Source organism: Myotis daubentonii, chromosome 20 (assembly GCF_963259705.1).
Source record: "Myotis daubentonii chromosome 20, mMyoDau2.1, whole genome shotgun sequence".
In the NCBI taxonomy this organism is placed as follows: Eukaryota; Metazoa; Chordata; class Mammalia; order Chiroptera; family Vespertilionidae; genus Myotis; species Myotis daubentonii.
Genome location: NC_081859.1, coordinates 11,839,979 through 11,853,008, shown reverse-complemented (window position 1 = coordinate 11,853,008; position 13,030 = coordinate 11,839,979). Strand labels below are relative to the sequence as shown.

Here is a 13,030-nt window from a genome sequence, read left to right as displayed (position 1 = left end):
CTAATCAGGGCACATTCCTGGGTTATGGGTTCGATCCCTAGTGTCGGGCATGCAGGAGGCAGCCAATCAATGATTCTCATCACTGATGTTTCTCCCTCTCCCTCTCTGAAATCAATAAAAATATATTTTAAAAAATTTAAAAACATAGCTAGTAGTTTTGGGGAGAGGCTCTGGCAATGCCAGACACCAGGGGGTGCAGAGGGGCCCTCAAAGGCCTCTGGGCCCCACAGGTTCCTAGTGGTGCTGGCAGGTGCGCCTGGCGGGGAGCATTGGCCAGCCCAGCCTGGGGCCGGCTGCGGGGGGTGAGTTCAGCTGTGGCCCATCTTCCTGATGAGCTGCCCCTCCTCCCGGAGGTGGTTTCACGGGGAGGAGCGTCTGCCCGGCTGCAGCTCCAAAGGGCCTGGGTTGGGCCCCCTCCAGGGCCTCAGGCTCCCATGGCGGCCGGGCCGTCGCCCTCCTGCTGGGGAGGCTCCTGTCCTGGAGGGGATGTGGCCCCCGCGCCGGGTTCGCGTCTCTAAGATGCTCAGCGCCCTCGGCTTCTCCACCAGCTCAGAGCCACGCCGCGCGGTGCCAACAGACGCCGGAGAGGTGGGTGTGGGGCCCGCAGGGGCCGGTGGCCAGGCGGGTGCGGGGCCCCCACCGGGTGGGATAATTGGGGTGAGTGTGGGGGTTCGGCAGGAAGGGGTTAGGGTGGAAAGAAAGCGCTGTGTTGGCTGGCCTGGGAGGCGGATGTGAAGGTGGGGACTGGATGGGACGTGGAGGGGGTCGGGGCTGGGAAAGGGGGTCCCTGGGTCTGTTCCCTGAAACCCTAGAAGCGGGAGGCAGAGCCGGGACCGCCGGGCGCACGAGGCCGGCCACCCTTTGCTGCAGTTTTCAAACCCCAGTCGCCGCCCTGGGTGAACTGGCCACCTGCACCTGTGACTCTCCGCTTGGCTTCGCTGCAGGCTCTTACCGGCCCTGTCTGCGCCGCAATCTCCGGGCGGTGGGAAGACAGGGAGCAGGCTACGGGGAAGGGAGGTTGACAGCTAGTCAAGAGTCCCTCTAGCCCCCGAATCGACAGGCACTGGGATCCTCCTCCACAAGTGGACAGCCCAGCCCCTGCCCCCTCCAGGCAATCAGCGTCCCCACGATCTGCCTAGTGCAGGGGTCCTCAAACTTTTTAAACGGGGGGCCAGTTCACTGTCCCTCAGACCGTTGGAGGGCCGGACTATAGTTAAAAAAAAAAAAAAACTATGAACAAAGTCCTATGCACACTGCACATATCTTATTTTGAAGTAAAAAAACGAAACGGGAACAAAGACAATATTTGTGTTTGCATGTGGCCTCCGGCCGTAGTTTGAGGACCCCTGGCCTAGTGCGCCAGCGATGAGTCAGCCCCACTGTTCCCTGGATGAGGGATCAGCTGCTGAAACAGCCGTCGGTGTTTGCTAGGAATTTAGCAGTAAGGATGGCACAGGCCTTGCAGGGGTACGGTGCCCCTGAGATGCAAGCTCGGGTCGGTGGGCAGGGGTCTGCCTTTCCTCACCCTGGCACCCCCAGAGGGCTTGGGGAGCCGCAGAATAAGGAGCTGCTTTCTTTTCCTTCCTTCCTTCCTTCCTTCCTTCCTTCCTTCCTTCCTTCCTTCCTTCCTTCCTCCCTCCCTCCCTCCCTCCCTCCCTCCCTCCCTCCCTCCCTCATATTTTTTATTGATTTCAGAGAGGAAGGGAGAGGGAGAGATAGAAACATCAGTGATGGGAGAGAATCATTGATCGGCTGCCTCCTGCACGTCCCACACTGGGGATGGAGCCCACAACCCGGGGATATGCCCTGGCCGGGAATCCAACCCTGACCTCCTGGTTCATAGATCGATGCTCAACCACTGAGCCACACTGGCCTGGCAGGAGCTGCTTTCAATGTTGCCATCAGCTCTGAGTCCTGATGCCAGGCTGGGAGGAGACCAGCAAAGCAAACGCTGCTAACGGCTGAGCCTCATTTTAACCCCCTCCACTGATTCCGAGCCAGCCCAGAGGAAAGCTGTCTCAAGCAGCCAAGGGGACACAGCTGTGTGGGGCGTGGGGCCCCCCCAGGACGAGCCAGAAGCCAGCTGTGAGCCCTCCTGTAACGAAGGAGTGGGTGGAGCCGAGTGTTGCTCTCAGTTGGAAATGAATCCCTTCTTATTTCCGGAGAATTCCCCTCTAGTTCTTCTTACCTTCTCATTCCAGCATCTCATTTGTGAGGGGTGAGGGGAACCCACACATAGGAATTGGAAGCACAATCCTAGTAGTTGGTGTCAAAAACCAGGGAGTTGGTGGTTGGTGGGTACAGAGTTTCAGTTTGGGAAGGAGGAAGTTCCGGAGATGAGGGGTGGTGGTCTTTATGTTACAGAGAACCGGAATAAATCAAGCAATGCTCAGAGAGTTTGGAGTCACACTTTATTCACCGCGGTGGGCTTAGAGGAAATGAATTCAAATTCTAAGCAGAGCTACAAGCAGAGCTTCCCTTTTTATTAAAGAGCCAGACCTGTGTGTGCTTAGTGGTTATCTCGCTGGTGACCTTGAAAACAACACAGTTCTATCCAATTAAAAAATACACCTGGCCTGGCATTGAGCGTATAGGCGTATCTAGTCTCTGGCCTACAAGGTCAGACAGCTAAGTTTATCTTCCTCATTATTCAAGCAGGCTAGAAAGCAAAGTTATTTTTTTAGAATAAGAGGCCGTCTAAAGAATAGCAGAGAATTCCACACAGTAGTTTTACAAAATAGGGGTTAGCCTTCTCATTTATACCACAATGTGAAGATACCTAATGCCAGTGAACTGCTCACTTAAAAAAAATTGTAATTAATAAAATAAATGAACAGCCCGGCCAGTGTGGCTCAGTGGTTGAGTGTCCACCTATGACCCAGGAGGTCATGGTTCGGTTCCCGGTCAGGGCACATGCCCGGGTTGTGGGTTTGATTCCTAGTGGGGGGCATGCAGGAGGCAGCTGATGAATGATTCTCTCTCATCATTATGTTTCTCTCCCTTTCCCTTCCTCTCTGAAATCAATAAAAATATATTTTAAAAAGTACCATACATGAACTAACAGAGCAGAAAAAAATGGTAATATGGCATTTTTTTAGAATTAAAGATATAATAATAAAAGAAATGAGAGAACCTGCCCACCTCCATCTCTGCAGTGTCCCTTGCGTAACGAGAGCCCCAGAACCTGTCTGAAAGGTTGTACCTTTTCTAGCGCCCCCAGTACTCTCACTCAGATGGGCTCCAAGTGCAAGCCATCCATCATTAACTAAGTTTATTCCTAAGCACCTTAATTACTTTTGTTGCCATGGTAAATGCGATTGTTTGTTTAGTTCCTCTTTCTGAGAATTCATTATTGGGGTATGAAAAGGCCATCGACTTCTGGGTGTTGATTTTGAATTCCACAAGGTCAACCTTCACCTTCACTGAGCCTATCTGTCTTTTTGCATCGATAATAACATACCCTTTGAAATGTCTGGGTAACTTGTAACTTCCCTTTTTCTGGACCCCTCGGGGCACAACCTAATGTGCCTGGGCTCCAGGACAGAGACCACAAATTACTTCATTACCATGTTCATTGTTCCTGCACCCGCCTCAGTGTGTGTCTATCATTTTACTTTTTATCCAATCCCAGTGGTTTCCCTGCTTTGCTTTCTCCCGCCTCTCTAGTCTATCACCAATGGTTTCATGTAACCCACCTGCGTCCCTTTCCTTTGATTGCAATGTAACCTGTCATTCTCCAGAGCATTATCTCAATTTGTTGAGGTTCTGCTTCCCGGCATATGTCGACAGTTTGGCTCAAATAAACTCACAAAAATCCTTAAAAAAAAAAAAAAAAATGACCCTGGCTGGTTTGGCTCAGTGGATAGAGCATCAACCTGGGGACTGAAGGGTCCCAGGTTCAATTCCCGTCAAGGGCACATGCCCGGGGTTGCAGGCTCAATCCCCAGTGGGGGGTGTACACGAGGAAGCCAATTGATGGTTCTCTCTCGTCATTGACGTTTCTCTCTCTCTCTCTCTCTCTCTCTCTCTCTCTCTCTCCTTCTCCCTTCCTCTCTGAAATCAATAAAAATATATAAAAAAATGTTTTTGAATCCTGCTACATTGCCAGAGTCACTTAAATCTAGTAGTTTTTAGTGGAGTCTTCAGTGTTTTCTACACACAGTATCAGGTCATCTGCAAATAATGAGAGTTTTACTTCCTCCTTTCCAATTTGGGTGCCTTCTTCTGTGTTTTCTTGTCTGATTGCTGTAGCTAGGACTTTCAGTCCTACGTTGAATGAGAGTGGTGAAAGCGGGCATCATGTCTTTTTTTTTACTCCGCACTGGAGGATATTTTTCCATTGATTTTCAATAAGAGTGACAGAGAGAGGGAAAGACAGAGAGAGACTTCAATGTGAGAGAAACACATCGATTGGTTGCCTCCTGCATGAGCCCTGACCAGGGCCTGGGCAGAGAGGAGCCTGCAACCTGGGCATGTGCCCTTCACCGGAATGGAACCCAGGACTCTTCAGTCCGCAGGCCGACATTCTATCCACTGAGCCAAATCGGCTAGGGCTGGACATCGTGTCTTGTTCCTGTTCTTTGGGGAAATGGTTTTAGTTTTTGCCCATCGAGTATGATGTTCACTGTAGGTTTGTCATACGTGGCCTTTAGGAAGTTGAGATACGCTCCCTCTATTCCCACTTTGCTGAGAGGTTTCTTTTTTTAAATTTTTTTTCCTTTATTGATTAAGGTATTACATGTGTCCTTCTCCCCCTCATTGCCCCCCCCCACCTGCCTAGAGTTTTTATCAAAAATGGGTGTTGGATTTTGTTGAATGCTTTTTCTGCGTCTATTGATATGATTTTTGTCTTTCAACTTGCTTATGTGATGTGTCACATTTATTGATTCTATCAAATATTGATAATATCTATTGATAATATCGAATATTGTTCCAGCCTTGCATCCCTGGAACAAGTCCCACTTGGTCACAGTGTATGATGTTTTTAATATATCGCTGGACCCAATTTTCTAATATTTTGTTGAGGATTTTAGCATGTGTGTTCATCAGGGATAGTGGCCTGTAGTTCTCTTCCTTTTTAGTGTCTTTATCTGGTTTTGGAATTAGGATAATGCTGGCCTCCTAAAAAAGAGCTTGGAAGTGTTCCTTCCTCTGGGATTTTTTAGAATAATTTGAGGAGTATAGGTGTCAATTCTTCTTTGAATGTTTGGTAAAACTACCCTATGAAGCTATCCGGACCAGGGCTTTTGTTTGCTGGGAGTTTTTGATTACTGCTGCTTTTTCCTCAGTTGTTATTGGCCTGGTCAGGTTTTCTAATTCTTCTTCAGTTTTGGGAGATGGTATTTTTCTAGGAATTTGTCTATTTCATCCACATTATCTAGCTTGTTGGCGTATAGTTGTTCAAAGTGTTTTCTTACAATCCTCTGTATTTCTGTGGTGTCAGTTGTTACTTCTCTGCTTTCATTCTGATTTAATTTATTTGGGTCCTCTTCCTTTGTTTCTTGATGAGTCTAGCAGTTCATCAATCTTGTTTACCGTTTCAAAGAACCAGCTTTTGGTTTCATTGATATTTTGTATTGTGTGTGTGTCTCCGTCATTTATTTCTGCTCTAATCTTTATTTTTTCCTTTCGTCTACTTACTCTGGGCATTTTTTTTGTTCTCTTTCTAATTCTTTTAAAAAATATTTTAATTTTGCCCTAGCTGGTTTTGCTCAGTGGATAGAGCGTCAGCCTGCGGACTGAAGGGTCCTGGGTTCGATTCCGGTCAAGGGCACATGCCAGGGTTGCTGGCTCAATCCCCAGTGGGAGGCATGCAGGAGGCAGCCAATCAATGATTCTCATCATTGATGTTTCTATTTTTCCCTTACCTTCTCCCTTCCTCTCTGAAATAAATAAAAATAAAATGGTTTTTTTAAAAAATATATTTTAATTTTTATTGATTTCAGAGAGGAAGGGAGAGGGAGAGATAAAACATCAAAGATGAGAGAGAATCATTGATCAGCTGCCTCCTACATGCCCTCTACTAGGGATTGAGCCCACAACACAGGCATATGCTCTTGACTGAAATCGAACCTGGGACCCTTCAGTCTGCAGGCCGATGCTCTATCCACTGAGCAAACAGGCTTGAGCTCTTTCTACTAATTCTTTAAGTTGTAGGGTTAAATAGTTTTTTATTAATTTTTCTTGGCTTCATCTTTTTTTTTTATGAGTAAAACAAGAGGGTATTCTTTTTCATTGTTTAAAGTATTACATGTCTCTCCCCCCTCCAAATAAGACCCCCCACGCCACTCCCACCCGTAAGGGCAGACCCCCACCACCCCAGTGTCTGTGTCCATTGGTCATGCTAATATGCATGCATACAAGTCCTTTGGTCGATCTCTAACCACTCCCCTCCCTTGCCTTCTCCCTGAGGTTGGATGGTCTACTCAGTGCCCCCTTGTCTCTGGATCTGTTTTTGTTCATCAGTTTATGTTGATCATTATATCCCACATATGAGTGAGATCATGTGATATTTATCTTTCTCCGACTGGCTTATTTCGCTTAGCATAATGCTCTCCAGTTCCATCCATGCTGTTGCAAATGGTAAAAGTTCCTTCTTTTTTATAGCAGTGTAGTATTAAATAAGAGGGTAATTTAAAAGTAAGAACGTTCCCCTAAGAATTTCTGTGTTGAAAACGGAATGGGGTGGAGATAGTGATCCAACATGCATTATGTTCTTCAAGCATCATCTAGAAATACTTAGTAGGTCTAAAGTTATAAATTCCCTTCATCGGTGCTATGCAAAGAAATCTCCACAGATTCATTCCTTCTCTGGTAGTATTTTATAAAACCCCTCGCTTTGTCATGAATATTTAGCTACAGGTTAGGAGGGAAAGAAAAGAATCTTTTTAAAAATTTATTTTTCAGTTAGAGTTGACGTACAATATTATGCTAGCTTCGGGTGCACAGCACAGTGATTAGACATTTATATACCTTAGGAAGTGAAGCCAAAAATAATCTCGAATTAAAGATGGCTATTCCTGGTGGAACAACAGAATTATTGTCATTCACCCCATCGCATGCTTTTATTTTGCTGAATAGAAAGGCATTTTATGTTACTCTATGAATTGATTTTAAAACTTTGAAATTGTTTGTTTTTCAGGGGTTACATTTGGAGCTCGATAGAGCTGCACATAGCCATAACTAAGTAAGAACTTAGTGTTTTTTTTTTTAATCTTTAAATTCTTTATTAGTTAAGGAATTACAAATGTGTCCTCATTCCCCCCCATTAACCCCCATCCTCTCCACCCCCCCACTCATGCTCTCATCCCCCTGTTGTCCATGTCCATGTTTGGCTTATATGCGTGCATACAAGTCCTTTGGTTGATCTCTTCCCCTTACCCCCACCCTCCCTTACTTTCCCTCTGGTGATTGAGAGTCTGATCGCTGTTTCTCTGTCTTTGGATCTGTCCCTGTTCATCAGTCTATGTTGTTCTCTATAGTCCACAAATGAGTGAGATCATGTGATATTTATCTTTCTATGAACTGGCTTATTTCACTTAGCATAATGCTATCCAGTTCCATCCATGCTGTTGCAAAAGGCAAGAGTTCCTTCTTTTTTACAGCAGCGTAGTATTCCATTGTGTAGATGTACCACTGTTTTTTAATCCACTCATCTGCTGATGGGCACTTAGGCTGTTTCCAGATCTTAGCTATGGTGAATTGTGCTGCTATGAACATAGGGGTGCATATATCCTTTCTGATTGGTGTTTCAGGTTTCTTGGGATATATTCCTAGAAGTGGGATCACTGGGTCAAATGGGAGTTCCATTTTTAGTTTTTTGAGGAAGCTCCATACTGTTCTCCACAGTGGCTGCACCAGTCTGCATTCCCACCAGCAGTTCACGAGTGTTCCCTTTTCTCCGCACCCTCTCCAGCACTTGTTTGTTGATTTGTTGATGATAGCCATTCTGACAGGTGTGAGGCGATACCGCATTGTCATTTTGATTTGCATCTCTCATATAATTAGTGACTTTGAGCATGTTTTCATATGTCTCTTGGCTTTCTGTATGTCCTCTTTTGAAAAGTGTCTATCTAGGTCCATTGCCCATTTTTTGATTGGATTGTTTATCTTCCTATTATTAAGTTTCATGAGTTCCTTGTAAATGTTGGAAATTAAATCCTTATCAGTGGTATCATTGGCAAATATGTTCTCCCATGCAGTGGCTCTTCTTGTTTTGTTGATGGTTTCCTTTGCTGTGCAAAAGCTTTTTATTTTGATGTAGTCCCATTTGTTTATTTTCTCTTTAGTTTCCATTGCCCTAGGAGCATTATCAGAGAAGAAATTCCTTCGACATATGTTTGCGATTTCGCTGCCTATGGATTCCTCTAGTATTTTTATGGTTTCCTGCCTTACGTTTAAGTCTTTTATCCATTTTGAGTTTATTTTTGTGTATGGTGCGAGTTGGTGGTCTAGTTTCATCTTTTTGCATGTATCTGTCCAATTTTCCCAACACCATTTATTGAAGAGACTGTCTTGACTCCATTGTATGCTCTTACCTCCTTTGTCGAATATTAATTGGGCATAGTGCTTTGGGTCAATTTCTGGGTTCTCTATTGATCTATATGTCTGTTCTTGTGCCAGTACCAAGCTGTTTTAAGAACAGTGGCTTTGTAATACAGTTTGATATCTGATATTGAGGTCCCACCTACTTTGTTCTTTCTCAGGATTGCTGCAGCTATTTGGGGTCTTTTTTTATTCCAGATGAATTTTTGGAATGTTCGTTCTAGATCTGTGAAATATGCCATTGGTAATTTAATGGGGATTGCATTGAATCTATAGATTGCTTTGGGTAGTATGGACATTTTGATGATGTTGATTCTACCAATCCATGAATACGCTATGTTCTTCCATCTGTTTATGTCTTCCTCTATCTCTTCAGTGTCCTGTAGTTTTTCGCATATAAGTCTTTTACCTCCTTAGTTAAGTTTATTCCTAGATATCTTAATTTTTTTGGTGCGATGGTAAATGGGATTGCTTTTTTAGTCTCCCTTTCTGTAAGTTCACTATTGGTGTAAAGAAATGCCATGGATTTCTTAGCATTAATTTTGTATCCTGCTACATTGCCGAATTCATTTATTAACTCTAATAAGTTTTTGATGGAGTCTTTAGGGTTTTCTATGTACAATATCATGTCATCTGCAAATAAGGACAGTTTTACTTGTTCTTTTCCAGTTTGGATGCCTTTTATTTCTTCTTCTTGCCTGATCGCAATGGCTAGTACTTCCAGTACTATGTCGAACAGGAGTGGTGAGAGGGGGCATCCCTGTCTTGTTCCTGTTCTCAGGGGAAATGGTTTTAGTTTTTGCCCATTGATTATGATGTTGGCTGTGGGTTTGTCATATATGGCTTTTATTATGTTGAGGTATGATCCTTCTATTCCTACCTTGCTGAGAGTTTTTATCAAGAAAGGGTGTTGAATTTTGTCGAAAGCTTTTTCTGCATCAATTGATATGACTGTGTGGTTTTTATCTCTCAATTTGTTTATGTGATGAATCACGTTTATTGATTTGCGGATATTGTACCATCCTTGCATCCCTGGGATGAATCCTACTTGGTCATGGTGTATGATCTTTCTGATGTACTGCTGGATCCGATTTGCTAGAATTTTGTTGAGGATTTTGGCATCTATGTTCATGAGGGATATCGGCCTGTAATTCTCTTTCATTGTGTTGTCTCTATCTGGTTTTGGTATTAGGGTGATGCTGGCTTCATAGAATGAGCTTGGAAGTGTTCCTTCCTCTTGAATTTTTTGTAGTAGTCTGAGGAGGATAGGGTTTAGGTCTTCCTTGAATGTTTGGTAAAACTCCCCTGTGAAGCCGTGTGGTCCTGGGCTTTCGTTTGATGGAAGCTTTTTGATAACTGCTTCAATTTCTTCCATCGTTATTGGCCTTTTGGATTTTTAGAATCCTCTGGATTGAGTTTTGGAAGATTGTATTTTTCTAGGAGTATGTCCATTTCCTCCAGGTTGTCTAGTTTGTTAGAGTTGTTCATAGTATTTTTTAACAATGCTTTGAATTTCTGAGGGGTCTGTTGTTATTTCGCCTCTTTCAGCTTCATCTTTCTACCAACAGACTGAGATTGGCCCCGTCCTCTCAGAACTATGCAAATTATATCCTCATTTGCATCTATACTGACCAATCATAACCACACAATATGGAAATGTAATTTATATGAAACAGGGAAATGGGAAATAGGAGCAGGAAAATGCTATTTGTTTATTTATGTATCTATTATTTATTCATTCACTCATTTATTCTACATTCATTCATCCATCCATTTGCTTATTCATCATCCATCCATTCATTTATTAATTCATTCACTTGTTCATTTATTCATTATTTATTTATGCCTGAGTTGTTTTTGATAACAAAGCAAGTTGAGGCTGTTGGTAATGAATGGGTAACCCTGTTCATTAGGAGTGGCTAAGTTTACACGGTGGGTGGGAAGGGAAATCGTTTCAGAAGGTGGTTAACTAAAGCTGGATAATCCAGAGACTGAGCTCCGACCCTGGTCTGCTCTCCCGTGGTGAGCAAATGCCTGTCTGCATGGGAGATGGTGGCGCTGAAGGTGGCCCTGTCGCTCTGGGCTCGTGTCCAGAAGCTGTCTCTCATCCCTTCTTCTGCCTGGTTCTCATGTGATTACGTTGAGGAGTCCCCAGGAGTGAGGACTCTCTGGTTTGGAAGATGTTTAGAGCAGGACTTTCCATCCGCTTTGTTCATTGTTCTTTGCGGGGAGCCCAGAACACGGCCTGGTATAGTGTGCTCACCGTCAGTATGTTTAAATGCTTTCCTGTAGATTCAGTTACTGGGGTGGAGAGTGGCGAGTGCACGAAAATTAGAGGCGCAGCTATATGGGAAAAGGGGAAATCGTGGCAAGACTCACTTGTTGAAGAAGCCACTGATGGCCCCAGCAGCCTATAGTCTGAGGACCTAAGCCTGACATAGGCTTTTCTTTCATTCCCACTGGATTCACCTAACCCAGTGGCTGGCAAACCGCAGCTCGCGAACCATATGCGGCTCTTTGGACCCTTGAGTGTGGCTCTCCCACAAAGTACCACGTGTGGGTGCGCACGTACAGTGCGATTGAAACTTCGCAGAAGTGGGTTTTCGGCCTGGGCGAGTCTATTTTGAAGTGGCATTAGAGGAAGTGGGGGGTGTCGGTCTGGTGCAGGCGGGCCGCGGGGTACACACCGCGGGATTCATGCAGGAGTTGAGTGAGCCAGTCAGGTCAGCAGTCTCATGTGCAGTGGTTAGTGCTAGTCACGTCCGCAAATCGCACGCGGGTGACAAAAGCACCTACTCGAAGCATAAAGTTACCTGTACTTTTCCAACCAGCTGCAAATCCTACAGGTATTTTTGTCGTCCATTTAAGAATTGAAATTATTTTGTGTTGGTGGCTTTATTATTATAAAATGAGGACGTTTTTAGCAAAGGCCAGCTTAGGAGTACCCTAATTAAGTTACTAACAAGGTACCTACCTATATAGTTTAAGTTTAAAAAATTTGGCTCTCAAAAGAAATTTCAATCGTACTGTTATTTGGCTCTGTAAACTAATGAGTTTGCCGACCACTGACCTAACCCGCAGCTGGTCGGAGCTGCGGCAGGTTCCCAGGGAGCTCATAACATATCATGACTGCTCCAGAGAAACTGTCCAACTCAGCTGTCTTAGTGTCATGTCACTTTTTATGGAGTTCAGCTGGCAGGTGACCGCTGTAACCCGTTAAGCTTTTCTAAGTCAGCGGCCTTCGCTCACCTGCCTTTGTTCGGAGTGGGAGGCCCTGGATGTGGGGAAGCCGAGTCCTAGGCCCCTGGTCCCAGCAGGTGGACGGAGCACTTCCCACCACAAAGCCCCTCCCTGACCGGAGGGGAGATACTCAGAGACAAATGCCGTCTTTGGTTTTATTTTTTACTTATCTATTGATTCGAGAAAGAGGGAGAAACAGTGATTTGTTGTTCCTCTTACCTATGCATTCTCTATGGTTTTTTTTAAAAAGTATTCTTGATTTCAGAATTGTGAAAAATGACATAATCTAGTTTTTTCCTTACATGTCACTTGCTGTTTTTATCAAATATATATTTTTTTCTTTAGAGTAACTTTGTTGACTGTCTTGCTGTTGGCTGTTTAGGAGCAACCATCTTAGGTACAAGGGCCCGCTGTAGAGTTATAAATCTTGTTAAAGTAGGAAGATTTTCTGAAATTAGTGTTTTCTTCAGAGACTCCTATTATCTGCATATTAGACTTTCTGTCCGTAACTTCAACATTTGTCGCTTCCTAATCTTAGGGAACTGGTTTTAATCTACTTGTGGGCCTTTCTGGTAGATTTCCATCATCTGTAAAGATGTTATTCTGCTGGAGATTCTTTTTAAAAATATTAACTTTGTAAGAGATGAATCTAAAAGCTATTCTGTGGTTTATTTTGAAGTACAGGGGGGCCTTGACTAACGAGTTTTTTGAGATACCAGCTGTCTCTCAGCCGATTTTTTGCATTGAGTTGACAGAGTAATTTGAGTTAACGAGCTCGGTCTCGGAACGAATTAAACTCATAAATCAAGGCCCCACTGTAAAATTTAAGCTGAGAAACATGATTTACAGGAGCTTTAAGCCCTCCCCTGCCCCCGACGGGCTCAAGAGCAGGGTATTCTGCTGAGCTTTCTTGGTCAACTGTCCCCTCTCCTTTAACCTCTTTCTGCCTCTGTGGCCTCTCTCCTGCTCATTTTTGGCTCAGTTTCCAGCAGTTTGTCTCCTGTGGGCGCCCTACCCTAGAAGGAAGCCTGGGCCAGCCAGTTCCCGTGATTCATTGGGACTAGATGGCTTCTGTCTCCGTTACCGCAGGCCTCTTGCACTCACGCCGCTGGAGGGCAAAGCCCGTCTCAATGCCACTTCCAGGTGGGCCTGCTGTGCGTGTGGGTGGCTGTTCTAAAGCTCTCCTCTCGGGTGCACTAGCGGCCCGCTCCCGCCTCTGCTCCTGAGCAGGTGCCAGCGCCTGCAT

General features: G+C 44.7%; 1 pseudogene; it reads right to left on the bottom strand.

Moving 5' to 3' along the window:
• The window catches only part of LOC132222647 (beclin-2-like), a 16,558-nt pseudogene extending 3,528 nt beyond the window's left edge, over positions 1 to 13,030 (bottom strand).